The sequence below is a fragment of the Mustela nigripes genome, chromosome 13 (genome assembly GCF_022355385.1).
Source record: "Mustela nigripes isolate SB6536 chromosome 13, MUSNIG.SB6536, whole genome shotgun sequence".
Taxonomy (NCBI): Eukaryota; Metazoa; Chordata; class Mammalia; order Carnivora; family Mustelidae; genus Mustela; species Mustela nigripes.
The window spans coordinates 47674702-47691576 of NC_081569.1; the positions used below are offsets into that span (position 1 = coordinate 47674702).

The 16875-nt window shown below is 49.3% G+C and overlaps 1 long non-coding RNA gene across 1 annotated transcript in view; it reads left to right on the plus strand.

Moving 5' to 3' along the window:
- LOC132029215 (uncharacterized) overlaps positions 1-12117 on the plus strand; it is a 15756-nt gene extending 3639 nt beyond the window's left edge. The window contains exons 2-3 of the long non-coding RNA XR_009407745.1: positions 2823-2855; positions 11386-12117. This is a non-coding gene — a long non-coding RNA (uncharacterized LOC132029215). The remainder of the gene's footprint in view (positions 1-2822; positions 2856-11385) is intronic.
- Positions 12118-16875: the final 4758 nt, after the last annotated feature.

Below are 16875 nucleotides of genomic sequence, written 5' to 3' on the forward strand. Positions count from 1 at the left end.
AAGAAGAAGAAGAAGAAGAAGAAGAAGAAGAAGAAGAAGAAGAAGAAGAAAGAAGGGAAAATAAATTGGGAGAAACCAGTCTATACAACGTCAAGACTTACTAAATAGCCACAGCAATCAGGATCCTGTGGTATTGGTACAGGGTTAGACACTTAAATCAATAACACAGATAGGGGACGCCTGGGTGGTTCAGTGGGTTAAAGCCTCTGCCTTCAGTTCAGGTCATGATCCCAGGGTCCTGGGATCGAGCTCCACATGGAGCCCCACGTTGGGCTCACTGTTCAGCCCACCCCTCCAGCCCCGCCTGCCTCTCTGCCTAATTGTGATCTCTCTCTGTCAAATAAATAAATAAAATCTTTAAAAAAAAACAAAAAACAAAGACAGATAGAAAGCTCAGAAATAGACCCACGCAATGTATCTAACATATTTTTCACAAAGGTGCAAAAGCAATTCAACAGAAAAAAGTGGCTTTTTCAACAAACGGCACTGGTATAATTGTACAACCGTAGGCAGAAAAATAAACCTGATCCAAATCTCACACCTTGTACAAAATTAATCCAAAATGAATGAGAGACTTTAATATAAAGCACAAAACTATAAAACTTTCAGAAAAAAACAGAGAGGAAAAATCTTTGTGATGTAAGGCTAGACAGAATTCTTAGACGTGACACCAAGGGAACAAGCCATAAAAGGAAAAATTTGTAAGTTGAGCCTCATCAAAATTAAAAATTTTTATTCTGAAAAATACCTTGTTACACCCTGTGGATAGAAAACAAGCTACAGACAGAAGGAAAATATTTGCAAACCGCATAACTGACAAAGGGCTAGTATTTAGAATATCTAATGAGTTCCCAAAACTCAACAGTAAAAAATTCAAACAATCCAATTAGGAAAGGAGTGAGAGATGTGCCCAGACATTTCGCCGGAAGGATATGCTGATGATAAATAAGCATGCAAAGAGATGTTCATCATGATTAGCCATTAAGGGAAAGCAAATTGAAATTTATGATGAGATGTCACAGGGCTCAGGATGGCTTAATTAAAAAATAATGTCAGTGCGCAGAGACTAGGTCACTCTCATTGCTGGTGGGGATAGAGGAAGGTACAGCTACTGGGGAAAGCAGTTCGGCAATTTCTTTAAAGGCCAAACATGCAACTACCATAGGACCCAGCAATCACACCTCCTGGCCAGAGAAATGAAGACTTTTATGTTTCCATAGAAACCTGCACATGAACCTTAAGAAGAGTTTTATTTGTAATAGCCCAAACCTAGAACCAGCAGAGACACCCTTTGACAGGTGAATGGTTAAGCAAACGGTGCTATGTCCATACTCTGGCGTGCTACCCAGCAATAAAAGGAAATGGGCTACTGATGTGAACAGACACTGTGTGTAATGTCCAGAAATTGAGCTGAGTGAGAAAAGCCAATCCCCAAAGGTTATTTGCTGTAAGATTGCATTTCTATGACATTCTTTAAATGACAAAATTATGGAAAGAGAGAACTTGAGGCTCTCCAGTGGTTGCCAGAGTTAAGGAGGAGATGGGGACAGGAAAGAGGAGTATGTGGCTGTCAAGGACACCATGGGAGATCCTTATAGGAATGATCTGTCTTTAGATTGTATCAATGTCAGTATCCTGGTTGTGATACTGTATCAATGTCAGTATGCCGGTTATGATACTGTCGAATGGTTTTAGAAAGTGTTACGTGGGGGAAACTGGGTACACTGGTTCTCACAATAACAAATGAATCTGCAATTAGTCTACATGTCTTGCAGTTTTCTGGGGCCAGGGGAAAAGAAGTATTGGTCAAAGCAATTAGAAAAGTTAAAGGTGCCCTATAGATTTCACAGTTGCCATAGCTGTAGATGTTGACCATGACTCCCTCTGGTACTTGCTAAATACTGTGGATCTCAAAGGCTCTGGTGTAAAGGAACCAACCCTTGGCATCAAGACAAAAGGCCTGGATTCAAATCTCAACTTTACCGCTTACTAAGCCCTTGACTTCTGGCAGGTCATTTGTGGCTCAGTCCTTCACTCTGCCCTGATCCTCCCCTCACTCCCTGTGCTTCAGATAGGGCTAACCTGTCCTTGCTGGACAGAAGTGGGCACATAGCTGAGGTCTGGAGGTTCAAGGACTCATCACCAGAGCCAAAATGATTGCTTGTGGTGTAAGGCTGTGACCAAGGCAGGACGTATCAGTCTTCCTTACACCTTCTTTTTCTTTCCTTTTTTTTCCTAAGAGCTATGAAAAAGGGTACTTTCTTTCCTCTGGGACCATGACTCTAAGAATGACACAGGAAGTGCACATGGGAGAAGCAATAACCTGATATTGTTAGGGTTCCTAGATCCAGCCAGACCTGAAGCCAAGTGCAATAAATATCTTTTTTTACTTACGCTAATTGGAATGAGGTTTCTATCACTGGCACTTGAAAAAGGACCATGACTGTCATTTCACTTAGCTATTTGGAGCCTGTTTTATTATCTATGTATAGATAAATATATTTATTTATCTATTATACAAGTAGACGTAATAATAATAATAAAATCTCACCAATGTACTTAAAGAGATCATGTACATAAGTCATTGTCCCCCTTCTCTTTCCTTAACCAGTTGATTAACTTGGATAGAGTCCTAGAGAAATTTAAAACAGAATATGCTAAAAGGTCATAATTAAAGGGGACTTAGAGGTCATCCAGAACAACCATTTCAAACTTGAATTTTTTTTTAGCCCTCCCTTTTGATTTTGTAGGTCTTGTTTGTTTGTTTGTTTGTTTTACAATGAGGATGATATAACCACTTTTTATTTATTTATTTTTTTTAGCACATGGTCTGGTTGGGAGGATAAAATATCGTGGTACGTATCAAAGCATTTTGCACAAAATGGAAGAAAATTGTTATTATCTTACAAGGAGCTTGTGGCCTGGCAACAGAGATAAGGAATACTCCAAGCATCTTCTAGGTAGAGGTTCTGAGAACAGAGTGTACACGAGAATAACCTGAGGAGTAGGGTGTGCCGATCTCTTCCTCCTTACGAACCCCGGGTCATTCTGGTGTCCTGGTCTGAGAATCTTTGTGCCAGTGACTAGAGAAGAGGATGAGAGCATGATGAAAGGGAACATTTAAGTGCTTGCTGCTGATCACCAGAGAAGGGGTCTGTAAGAAAGTGCAGAAGATAGAGCTCATCTGAAGCCAGGATGGGCTCCTGGAAGCAGGGCTTCAGAGGCTTCTCCCAGAAGCCGACTCCAAACCAAAGAGTCAGTGCCATGGTCCGGTCAAGAGTGTGCTCCCATGGATAACTGTTAAGGCAGTGGACCAGGGGAAGAGACAAAGTTGGCTCAGTTGCAGGTGGAAACCTGGTGCCAGGGGGGCTCTGAAGTGGGAATTACATTTCCGTCTTCCCAGACAACCAGTCATTGGCTGTGGGCCGGAGGGTGGGGATCCACTTGGCCCCTTCCAGCTGCTCCTGTGGGGAGGCTGTTCCAGGGTCCAAGAGCAACTCACTGAAGGTCATGGGTGCCAGCCAATAGCAGGGAGAAGCTGGAGAAACTGGGAGAATCTGGGTGGGGCATTGGCTGTGGCCATCACTGAGCCCTGGAACAGCACCTTGACGCTGGATGCAGGACCTAGGGAGGAGGAGAAGGAGGACATGTCAGAATCCTGCACTGAAAGCACCACGGGATGGATTCAGTGTGGCCAGAGCTGCCACTCTTGGTTCTTATTTCTTGAAGAATCCAGAGCATTTGGGAATGTGACCCACCTTCCCTCCGCCCCTCCTTCTCAGCCCCCCAACAAACTTTAAAATGAATTATTTTTAGCTGTGCTCATTTGCTGTCTGTCTCTCCAGACAGGATTGCATAAGAAGGAGCTGTTTTCTTCCCCGTGGGATCACAAGGGGATGGTTAAATTGCACACGGATGGTAAAGCCATTTACACATGGAGAAGCAGCCGGTGTGGCTTAAAGGCTTGGCAGGTCCCGAGCCTCTCGGCACATAAAGGGAAACCTGACGAATGCCAGGGAGGCAAGGTGACTTCATACAGACACTGATTTACTGCAGAGAAGACTACGCATACCCTCCCACTGCCCCTGCCTTTTCAGGTTTTTGGAATCAGAACATTTTACAACTGGAGCCTTTGCAAGGAGATCCTCTGGCCTGAACTGGTCATTATAAAGATGAAAAGCTGAGGCCTCGAAGTGGGGAAGAGAAAGGGACTCATACCTAAAGAGAGCCATGACTTGGCCCAGGCGCCATGTTGGACACCTTTCCAGATTGTTCCATTTTAGCTCCACAGTGGCACTGTGGGGTAGAATTATGAACACCACGCAAGGATACAAGCTCAGGGAGGTAACAGAAATTTTCCCAAACCTTACAGCTCTGCAGGGAGCTGAAATTTGAACCCAGGCCCATCTCTGTTTTTCTTTGTCTTCAGGGTAAGTTGGAGAATGATTTTCTAGCCAGCCACAAAAGAACCTGTGTCTGCAGCTTCTAACTCAAGTGCCACAGGGCAGGGTACCATCCCTTCTCTTTACTTCCATATCCCACTACCTAGAACAGGGCCTGTAGGTGCTCAGTAAACATCCATTGGATGAGTGAGTAGAAGCGAGAAAGACTTTAATGCACGCCTTCTTCATAGAGCTACTTGCTTCCTGAAAGGAAATAGCACCATCCCTTGGGGTACTCATGCTAGAGTTGATAGGATGAGATGTATACATGGAAAATGCTGGAAAGGGGGTCTAGGTGACAAAGACACATAGGAGCTAGTGTTGTGCAGATGAGGCTGGGTTCAGGGCAGCTTTGGGGGAAGGGATGTGTATTTCACCACTGCCCTACCGCCTCCAGCCCCACCTATGCTATGGCCTTGAGGAGCTAGTCCTCATGCTTTTCCAACCAGGGCTTGGTCTGAAATAGGCTCCTTCAGTGTCCACAGTCCCACCAGCTGTCATGGATCAGTCTGAGTATCATCTCCTACAGGACACCCCTGCCGATCCCTTTGGCTGGAAGGGGTTTCTCCCACCCCTGAGTTCCCATTAGCACCTGACCGGTGCCTCTCTTGTAGCATAAGACTTCTCTCCTTTACTGATCCCTAAGATGAGCGTCAGGGTCGCCACTGTAGTTCCAAACACTTGACAAAGAAACTGCATACACTGAAGCTCCCTGAGTGTGTGACAAGTGTCAAATAGATATGGAGGTGGGTACTGGACAACAGGGGTGCCTGATGGCTTCAGAGCAGGCACTTGTCTCCCCGATGTGATTCAGGGAGTCAAGGATCCAGCTCCCTTGACTCCAACATTCCTCAGCGTGGTGCTGCCCCTCACGTGGAAACATACACTGCTTTGAATTACAGTCCAGGGGGCTCGTGGGTGGCTCAGTCAGTTACCGGTCCCACTGTCAGTTTCAGCTCAGGTCATGATCTCAGGGTGGTGGGCGGGGCATGGGGCTCCATGCTCAGTATGGAGCCTACTTGAGATTCTGTCTCCTTCCTCTACCCCTCCTCCTACTTGCACATGCACTCGTGCTCTCTAAGTAAATAGATAAATAAGTAATCTTTTTAAAAAACAGAGCTTTTAATTAAGGTAGAGGTAGGACACCTCTATTTACTGCCTCCTCCACAGCTTGCCTCTACCCCCACCAGCTAAATAAAGCCATTAGCTTAATTTCAACTCACGTATGGAGCAAGTAGCAACAAGTGAGGTCCCTGTTTGGTACCTACAGTTACAAAAAGGCATCTGACTATAATCACTGTTGGTATAATAGCCTAGAGAGGTGGTTTTCAAACTGCGTTCTGAGTCACCCTCAGGTTTCCATAAACAACTTGATTTTTATCTCTGATTGGTTTTATGTTTCTCTCATTCAATTTCTTTGAATGAGTCTCCCAATAAGAAGTTTATAGATCTGTGAGATGGGAACATCACACCCTGGGCCCCACCTGCCTGTCTCTGTCTGGCTATCTGGGTTCTTCTGTCATCAAGTGTGTCTGGACCCGCAGAGCACACAGTAGTCTGCCTCAAAGCCCACACTTCCAGATCGTAGGCTCCTGGAGGAGAGGCACTGTGCCTTGCTCATTGTGCATTCCCCCAGCAACCGACACAGGGCCTGCACCCAGAAGGTGGTGATTAAGTGTTTCTTCTTTAGTTCTTCACTCAAGAGGGGGGAAAATGGATAGATTCAATGATTGGAAGTCTTGGAGCATTTGGTAAAATTATTGATGAACCTTGGATGGAACACTATGGAGAAATGGCTATGGGAATATGAGAAAACCAAGTAAACGGCGGGGGGGGGCGGTCAGGAAGAAAGTCATTATTAAATTAATCCTGCCCCTGGCTGAGCTCTGCCCCCACATCCTGCCATGTGAGTTCATGTGTGGGTGGACAAGCAGCCTTCATGTCCGTGTTCCATCTGCAGCCCTCCAGAAAGCATCCAGGTCTTGGCTGCCCCCAGGGGCTAGGGTTGTGTGCGCAGCAGTGTGGATCCTCCTTGAAGAGAGAGCTCCGGAGAAGACTGACTGAAAATGGGCATGGTGCCATTGAACCAGAGAATGCGGCACTCTGAGAAATCCAAAACACGGTCTAGAGGGAGGCAGTCAGAGGGAAGCCAACTTGAAGCCCACAGCAGGCACCCCCAGGCTGGGGGCCTCAGGGATGAACTCCAGGGGGAAACAGCTAGATGCCAAAGGAAGTAAACGCAGTCACTACCTCACCCATCAGGAACAATTTCTACAGAGGGGTCATATTGGGAACACTGCCTACGGACTTGACTAAAAAACTGTGCTTTTGAAAATGTGGGAGCAAGGAAATGGGAGAGTCACAGGTGAAAGTGTTAAATCTCCAGCTCCCTCGATAGGAAGCCAAGAGATTCTGTCGAAAACAAACAAGAAATCAAGAAGTTGCATGATAAGCCCACGTCTATATCCCTTTAAAAATCTGATGGTCAAAACCTGAAGAGTTATAAGGATGAAAAGCTGGTGCCCGAGGGAGAGCAGCCCAGGGTAGGGGCAGAGGGCCGCTGTGTTTGGGGTCTTGTGCTACTTTATATGTGTGTGTGTGGGAGGTGGGTACCTTAATTAAATAAACACTGAAAAATTAAAGGAGGGGCTTTGGTAGCCCTGGGGAGGTGGGACACACATGATGAGACTCAAAGCAGAGAGGCTAGGGGAGGCCAGGCCGGGGGGGGGGGGGGCGTGCAGGCCAGGGCCTGTGGGGGAAGCTTTCCAGGGGAGGGGCACCAAGGCAGGGCCCGAGTAAGGAGCTGTAGGTCTGGGTCCCCAGAAGAGCCAGTGTTGGGGATCAAGGGGTCAGCTGAGGACAGAAACAGCATGGGGCAGGCAAGGCAGGCGTCCCGGGCTGGCCTGGGAGTGAGGCATGGGGTGTGGAAGAGTTCAGCCTTGCCCTGGCTGCGGCCGCAGCGGTGACCGGCGAGCCCCTCCGTCTCCCCCCCTGGTTGTCCAGCCGGCATCTTCACCACAGCTTGGGAGGGGGCCCGGTGTTCCTATGGCCAGTGAGGGTTGGGGGGAAAAGGAATCCGGGGAAAGGAGAAGGAAAATGATGAAATCGAATCTGGCCCTGAAATAAAAATAGCCAATAGTTGAGATTTTTAAGAAAAAGGAAAAACAAAAACAGCATTTGGTACATGAGTCACCCCAAGTTCTCCCAATTACCAGCTTTTAGCTTCCAAAGAAAGCTTCCGACCAATGAGCCTCGGAATGTGGGTGGCGGTGAGGACGGGAGATCCAACCCTTCCTGCCAACCTCACGTTTGGCTCTTTGCAGTGGAAGCCGTCAGCCTGACTGTCTGGAGCCGAATGTCTCCCCTGGCTGCTGGGTGCCAGAGAAAGACCGGTGGCCTGGGAGCCGGGGGCCTGGTGCAACTCGTGTTCCTCCCGAGGCCTCAGTTTCCCCCCTGTCCCAGCAAGGAGGCTGGGCTGAATGACATGAAGGCCCATCTGGTTTCCTCACCACCTGCCGTGCTCCAGGTGAGGTGGGAGCCACAGGGCTCACCATGGCTGTACCCCTGGTGCTCAGACCATGCCAGTGTATTTCCGGGGCTTATCGTCTCGTCCACGGACTGTGAAACAGCCCCAATCCCTGGCAGGGGGTTCCCATGCAGAAGACGGGGTGCCACTTTGGGGGAAAACCCATCCCCACTCTGAGGCTGGAGGAGGAAGAGAGTGCAATGTGTGGACCCACTTGGGCTGGCCACGGAGGCTTCTTGACGTGGTTTCAAGTTTGGAGAGTCAGATGGCAGACTGCACTCTCAGGCCGGTTCAGGAAAGGGAAACAGGGGCAAAGCGGAGGACCCGATGACTTCCACGGAACTCTCTGCCCGGTGCCTGACTTCCGGGCAAGCTCAGCGGTCCCCTTTCTTCCCCTTCTGGGTCTGTACCCCTTGCAGCATCAGCACATGCTCCTCCTCTATGAAGCAGGGCCTTATTTCCAAGGGTGATATATGCATGCTTGGGGGGCTGGTGGGAAGAGAGAAGCTAAGTAGTGTGGGGAGGGGGTGGCTCTCATTTCTGTCTGCAGGGCTGAGTGCTAGAGGAGGGGTGGCAATGTTCTGGACCCTTGGTCAGTCTGGTGGCTGCGAGCTACGCTGGGTGAGAGGCTCTGGCTGAGCTCGGTTTACCAGATATGCTATGTTTACCTGGACGAGGATCTCATGGCCCCGGGCCTGCAGCATGCTATCCTACAGACCCCTATGTGCTGCTTCTGGCCTTTGCTGACGAGACACTCCTCTCGCCCACAGCCGCTGCCTCTAACTAGAGCAGTCACCTTGCGTGCAGGGAATGGACAGCCCCTCACAGGGTTTCATGAGCAGATCTTGTGGAAGGGGCGACTTCTGGAGATGTGTGCAGGGGGAGTGGAGCTCATGGAGGATGGGGCAGCTGCAGGGGCTCCTGCCGAAGGCTTGTTCCACTGGAGATGAGGCTGTCAGGGCACAGAGCAGCAGAGAGAAAGGTGGAGGGGGGATCTGGAGGGCAAAGGCTAGCACAGGGGACATTTCTGGGCCTCAGCTCCCTCATTTGTAAAATGGTGGTGATAACACCTGTGCCATAGGGCTGTTGTCAGGATTCAAGATCCAGTGTCTGGATCTTGATCTGTGGCTTAGAACAGGGCCCGGCACAGAGTACATGATGTGAAGTGTTTGCTGTTAGCCTTGTCTGTACCACACTCCTACCAAATGGGTTCCCGTCCTCTAGGCACCCAAATTTCCTTTCCCCCTTTCACCCAAATCTGTCACCCTGTAGTACTCACACTAGGGGGTACACAGGTGGTAGGCCTGCGCACTTACCTTGGTCTGGGGGCATTTGCCTGTTAATAGAACACACTGCCTTCGCCTGCGTGTATGCCTCTAACTCAGAACCCCCGGTCTTCTGTAGCTGATGTGATCGCCAGTGTGTGGCCTCCCTGTCCATCCTACGCTGAATAATAACAACCAGCAGGGAGAAAGAGAAAGGGGATTGGGTGAAGGCAGAGTTCCTGCGGCCCCCGCCCAGGGAATGAGCTAGGAGCATCTGACAGGAGGAGGTCAAGCTCCACAGGTTGGACCCTTGCCAGTTTCCGGAAAGCCAGCCTGGACCCTGAGCTGACAGAGTCCTCTGAATGAGGCCCTTGCCTTCGAAGCTGGGGAGATCACCTGCAGCAGCCAGAGAAAGGGGCCCAGAGAGCGGGGACCTAGCCTTATCACCTAGGAGACCGATGGTGAGGCCAGGATTTAAGCCAATGAGTCCTGATCCCAAGGCCAAGGTCCTTCCTTCACCCTGCACCATCCACTCTCAAAGTACACACCCTTGAGTGGACAGAGATGTCCCTGGGCAGTCGCCTGAACTCATCAGTTGGCCCGGAGCTCGGCCTTTCAGCCAGAGGGGAATGTGTGACTCAGGAGAGGCTCCAAGTGTGACTCAGGCTGAGAGTGTGGACTCTTCGGGGTACTGAAACCTTTCCTATTCTTAAGTGCCATCCATGGTGGGGACCCTCTGGCCTGGGCATGTGGCCTTGGCAATGACTCCCGGCTCCCACGTACAGAGATGCCCTCCAAATGGGGCCACTGTGGATCTCAGAACACCCCTTCCCCTCCCTCTGGGCCCTGGGTCACATGCTCTGGGACAGCATGAGCGGAGTGTTTATACAGTGTTTGCTCACAATAGCAACAAGCCCCTTCTTCCTTCTGTAACCCTTTGATCATAAAATGCCGTCACACTAGGAGGGGCTATAAAGTAGTTTGGCAGCAGAAAGCATCCAGAAAACAAGCCAAGGCTCCTGAAAGCTCTGGAAAACAAGCTCAGACTCAAGAAAGCATCCCAAAAGCACCACACTTGGGCTCAAGCATGTGCACAGTCTTAGGCCTTAGACCCTTGGTGACAACGTCTGTCTTCCTCTGCCATATTGCAACGCCTGACCCAGCCTCACTCACACCCAGGTGACCCCACTTCCAAGGCTGAGAAGGGGAGGCCATGGGGGCACCGAGGATCTTGGCGACACAGGTGAAATCTCACAACATTAACTTCGAAAGCTTCGTTTTGTGTGAATGTGAGTTTTCTTGCGGTCTCGGTTTTCAGCAGATTCTCACAGAGAATCTGTTAGTCAGGATAGACTGTGCAATGCTGTAGTAACAAAGAATCACAAGACCTCAGTGGCTGATGGCAACACTGCATTTTCAAAGAGCCTTGTTAGAGTCTATCTCCTGTTTCTATTCTCCTTCCCTAACACCCAGCTGCCCATCTATGTGAAAACAAACTGAACAACAAAAGAGAAACCCAACCACACCGTTTTATCAGCTTATCCTCTGCACAGCGGGCACAGAAAGAACCGGGTGTCTTCAGAAGTGCTGTCTCATTTGATCTTGTGAAGCACAGGAGGAAACTGAGGCCCATAGCCACCCAGGTGGTTGTGTAGCCAGAAGCTGGGCTGGGGTTTAAACCCAAGCTGACCCCGGTAGCTACAGCGACCAAAGTCAACCCCACAGAACCCTCCCATCCACGATGCCACTAGTCCCAGGGTCTGTATTGGGCTCCCAAGTTTACACAACATTTTCATTCATTCGGTGACTATTTCTGAGCCCCTCCCGTGGGCCAGGACCATTCCAGGTGTTAGGGTTCAAGCAGTGAATAAAATCAACGTGGGGCACAGGCAAGGGGAGGGAATGCATTGGGGGTGGTAAAGAGAAGGTAACTGGATCCAAGGCTGATCTGGAGACAAACCTCGTGGACGGAACAGCACCCGGGGATGCAGGCTCTGTACCCATGAGCCAGAGCTATCCTCGAGGTTTCCATAGCAAACCAAGCCACTGCGTCCGCAGTGTGGGGGATACGGCTGCCCAGAAAGAATTCTAGGGATTGTCCTTGTGCTGCTGAGCCTCAGCTAATTGGTTTTTGTTTTTGTTTTGTTTTCAGCTATGGAAACACATTCATCATTTTGTCTCCAGCAGCCTGGAATCTGCTTTAGAGAAAACGCTCCCCAAATGGTTATTGAATGAATGAGTGATGACCACCCCAGCCCCCATCTCCCCGTGGGTAAAGCCCTTCCCATTCTCTGGGCCTTGGGCTCCTCATCAGTTCACAAAGATGTTGTCTAAGGGCCCCCGACTGCTGGCATCTGGTGACTGATGTGACAGTAGCATGTCTGGGTTGGGGGAAGGCCTGCTCACCCCAATGGGGCCTTTGCGTCAGTCCCCATTGCTGGCTGCGGGGCGATATCGCCCAGAGACAACTGCTCCCACCCCTGCAGCATCGCTGTGGTGTCCCCATGGCGTTGCTGTGGCGTGGTTGAGGGAGGCTAGGGGAGCCGGACTCGGGGCTCTGCAGCCAGGGCTCACAGTCAGACGGGTGTGACTCTGGAAGCAGAGACAGGAAATGTCTTTCCCCAAATACCTCTTCTGCTAGTGCCTGAAATTCCACCATTTGTGATTTATTCCATTGGGGTCAGCACGGTGTTGTTTTGGTTTGGTTTGGTTTCGGTGGGCCCTCTTTATAAGTGCTAAAAACTTCGGCAGAGGGATAGAGTTTTTACACAAAATTCCATGCTTGATTGCCTTTTATGTGCCAGTGTCTGTAGGGGAGAGGAGACAGTGGGGGCCAGATCCAAAAGTGATAATGAAAACAATACAATTACCATTTATTGATTACTGTTTATTGAGCATTTACTATGTGATGCGCTCTGCATATATGGCTCACTTAAGCCCCAACTACAATCCTGTGAATACCAATTTTGGGCCTCATTTTAAAGATCAGGAGACTGAGTCACGGGGAAGCTAAGACCTTTGTCTAATGTAACATCACTGAGTCAGTCCTTCTGGTTTAACTACTACACTACAAACCTGTTGGTTGTGGGGAGTTATAGGTAATGGGAAAAAGATCTGGAAGTTGAAGAGAATCAGTGCTAAACAGATGCATAAAACAGTGGGCTATGGCGGTGTACCCGTGCACAGCGATCAGAAAGGCTGAGATTTTATTCCAGTTCGTTCTTGAGGGATGGGAAGGGTTTCCATAGACTGAGAAGGAAAGAACACAGTAAAGCCCTAGAGAATTGCCAGGCCACTCTGCCTGATGAGTTTGCTAAGATGGGGGTCTTCTCCTGTCCTCAGGCTCTCCTGGCCCTCAGGCCTTTGGATTCCAAATGTGACACCACACTTAGAGCTGTCTGGTGGTGTTGGCATTAGGATGTTTGGAAAGTGCAACAGATAGAAGAAGAGGGTTAGTTAAGTGGGTTAGACCACAGAAGGCCATGGAATTTGGCAATAGGGAGCCATTGAAAGTTATTGCATGGTGAGATCCCATGAAGTTTGTTTTCAAATACTCTCTCTGTTGAGAAAACGACACAGACCAGAAGTGGCTAAGAAGATCCCATGCCTAAGTGAAACAGGGCACCGTAGACAGGCACCTGGAACAGAAAAAGGACGTCAATGAACAACTGAAGACATCCAGACAGGTATGGAGGTTAGTGCCTAGTAAGGAATGTACCAGTGTCCACTCATTGGTTTGACAAATATCTCCTAGGATGTTAGCGATAAGGGGAGCTAGGAGATGGTATAAGAAAATTCTCTATGTAACATTTGCAAACTTTCTGCAAGTCTGAACCTATTCTCAGAAAGAAAGCTTATTTCAATAAATTGAAAACAATTCCCTCTGCAGGCAGCATGGAGGGTGGAGTTGAATGGGGTATCCCCATGGTCATGGTTGTGAAGACCTGAGCTCTGCAGGTGGCACAGGACAGTGGGGGAGGGGCAGGGCTGGATAACTGGCTGGATGTGGGAACTGAGCTGGGGACTTGGGTCAGAGGTGATAATCCAGCCCTGAGCTCAGGGCCAGGCCTGGAGGAGGCCTAAGAAAGAGGGTAGGTTGTAATCGACCAATCCGGGCAGCGGGGACAAGGGGAGCCCCCAGCCCCCCACCACTCTGAGCATCGCACCACTCGGATCATGACGGCGTGTCCTGGGTACCCAGACTCTTTGCAACACTGCTTCCCAAACTGCTGGTGGAAAAGGATCAGGCTTTTGTTTTTTGGTTTTAAAAATATACATCCAGTTCGGTGAAGATCAGTATTTTGATCTGCACCCTGTTCAGGGAAGCAAGTCCATCATGTGCTTGGCTGTCAGGCAGTTTCAAAGCACTCTACACGTTTCCGAACGCTTCCCCTCCGTGTGCTATTTTTATTTCATCAGTTCAAACACAGCTTGTGGGCTGTACTGTCCACTTTAACCCTCATGACCACCCAAGCGTTAGGATCTATGATTCTCATTGTACAGATGAGAAAACTGAGATTCAAAGAGATTTATTGCCATCCGAGGTCACGCGGAACTAGTAAATTGCAGTGAGAGGAGATTTCATCTGTCCCCACTCAGGTCATACAACCCCGTTAGGCAGTCTTGTGGCTTGGCCTCTTCTTGTGCCCTTCAGATTGTTTTCAGTGCTCTTCATGCCTTTTCCCTGGAGGCCGAATCATGTGTTACTTTGACTCAAGAAAAGAAGGATGTAGGGGGGAGCGCCTTTGCCAGAGGTGACCTCACAGCCCATGTCCCCAGGGCGCAGCGGCAGGAGTATGCAAAGAGCTCAGAGCCAGGGGGACCTTGCCAAAGTGGCCAGGAGCACTGACCCTGACCCAGGCATCATTCCTCGGGCTCTGCTGCTAACACAGGCTGGGAAGGGAAGGAGGACGGTCCCAGGGCATCCTGTCCAAAGACAATCCCCTTCATGACCCCAAGTGGTACTTAGCAGCAGCTGCTACAACAACAGAACATTGGAGCACCTGCCAGGCAAAGGGCGAAGTGTGAAGACATTCATTTGTGTTTACTTTTTCTCTGTGGAAAGATTGAGAGGATGCAGTCTTGGGTTTTGTTTTTGTTTTTTTTTTTTCTTTACTGTATCCAGTTCTTTCCCACTCTGAGACCGAGGCTGGGCTTTCGGGCTTTCTTTCCTTGGGGATATTTGCAGAGACAATAGAGAATGGATTTGGAACATTCTCCTTTCCAGGCTTCTGAGAAAGCCTGCGCTTACAAGGAGCTGGTGCCAGAAAAGGGGGCAGGCAGTGCCCCTGGGGCAGGTGAGGTGTCAACAGACAGTGAGAGATTCCACGTTCTCTCGGGAGAAGGGCTGGAAGCCAGAGGGTTTGTGGGCAGGGGAAGCTGAGGTCCAATTCCTGGGGCAGTGACTGATTTGTGGGCTTAGGGAGATTCATTCATTCATCAAATATTCACCAAAAACCTACCTGCACATGCACCTGTCTAGGTTCTGGGCACGTACCCATCTGGGTTCTCATGCAAATAAGACAGACTTCAGGAAAATGACAATACGCTCATTTAATAGAGTAGGAGTCTCTCCTCCAGTCCCTGGCTGTGATCATCCTCCAGCTGCCGTTTGCTCGTCCTGTCCCACAGCAGGACACTCTTGCCCAAAACTCCGATATTCTGTGGCTCTGTCTCAGCAAAGGATAATAGTGCATGTTCCTTGCCAGAGCACGCCAAGCCATTAGAATGGAATAAACTGGACCAGCATGTGACCCCCCGCTTGCACACACCCTTGGTACCTACACCTCACCTTCCATATCTGGGCTCACTCAGCCCAGCACATCCTTCCCATGTGTTTTGGGCTCTGGCAACACACAGCCCTTCCTTACAATTCACTTGCAAGTCTCTGCTCCCATCCTTATTCTGTTTCCTCTGCCCCAAGTGGTGTTCAGATTTCCCGTTCCTCATCATATTGAAATCTTACAAATCTAGCCTGAGACCGGGCTCCCATGTCACCTCCACTGGGAAGCCTTCTCTGATTTCCCTGGTCAGGATGAATGCTTACTACTCCCAGTTCCCAGCCAGCCCGACTCATAGTACTCACTATACCCTCCTCACTTCCCAGCCAACACTGTTTCTTCTGCACAGCACAGGGCTCTCCACCACTCCCCGGCTGGTCCACGCTGCAGTGCGCCGACCACAGATGCTGTCCTCGAGCCTGTGAAGCCCCTTTGTGCTTGTTATCACCTGGATAACAGGTGTACAAAGGCTCAGCGAGCACGCAGTTCAGACGCGAGCAGGAGCATACAGGCTCCGAAGGGGATGGCCAGGGGAGAGCCTCAGGTTATGCGGTTCATTGAACTGGCTGGAGGAACATCCCTTGTTTTGAAGGATAGGGGCTGAATTACTCATAAGTTCATGGGAAGCAAACAAACGAAAGGGGAAAAGCAATTACTGACTCCTAAAAAGGACAAAAGCTATTTGAAAGAAAACGTAATCATGGTACACTCTGTGTATTATTTATATAATCGTAATCATGTCAATACTGAACAGATATTTAAGTAAACATGGTGATAACAACTATATTGAATGGACAAGAGTTTGAGAAATGTGTGTGTCTGTGACTGCATGCGTGAGTGTGAACAGACGTGTGTGTGTCAGAGCCGGGAGGCAGGACTAAGAGAGCGGGGTTGTCATTTTGTTAATAGCTAATGTCCACAAAGGAAAAATCAAGAATTGGAATTGTAAGTCTGTTATATAGAAATAGGAAGGGAAGGACGCCTGGGTGGCTCAGTCATTAAGCGTTTGCCTTTGGCTCAGGTCATGATCCCAGGGTCCTGGAATTGAGCCCCGCCTCGGACTCCCTGTTCAGCAGGGCGTCTGCCTATCCCTCACCCGCTCCCCCTGCTTGTGTTCGTTCTCTGTCTCTCTCTGTCTCTGTGTCAAATAAATAAATAAATCATCTTTTTTTAAAAATAGGAAGGTACAAGCACCCCAGAAAGTGCTCAAAATGGTTGCCCTATTTCCAAAATCAAGGTGCTGCTATTTTTGCTATAAATTTGTTTTTGCTGGAACTATTTGTTTGTAAACCTAGGCACATCCGTTGCTCCGGTTAGAATTCAAATTTCAATTAAACACTTTAAATTCAGGTGAAAGACAAGTTGACTGCTACCACTCCCCCATACATCTGTCCCCATCACCCTGGGGAAATAGCAGTGGAAGTGGGGTGCGGTCTGCAGAGAGCGAGCCTTTGGCCTTTAGCCCTCAGGGCAGCGGGCTCCATAGGGAGCGGTGTGGGGGGAATCTGCTGGGACCCAGCTGCTGTGTCTGGTTGTGTTTTCTTGCCATGCCTCAGAAGCATGGGGTAAACCTCCCCTCATTAGCTGGGGTGTCTCCTGTTGGGTGGGGCTCAGGGCAGGAGCCATTAGGTGGAAGGGTGTTTCGGGAAACACTTGCAAACTGGGGACAGGGTGTTTGTTTTTCCTCTGAGACCCAGACACTTCTGGTAACCATTGTTCCCGAGTGTGGTTTTTTGAAAACTTATTCTTTTCAAATTCCACGGGCAGCCCAGACTGATTCGTCCGTCTAGGAATTTGAGGAGCCAAGAGCAGAAATAACATTTTATGAGAGAAGGGGGATCAAAGGCAGCACGTTTTCTGCA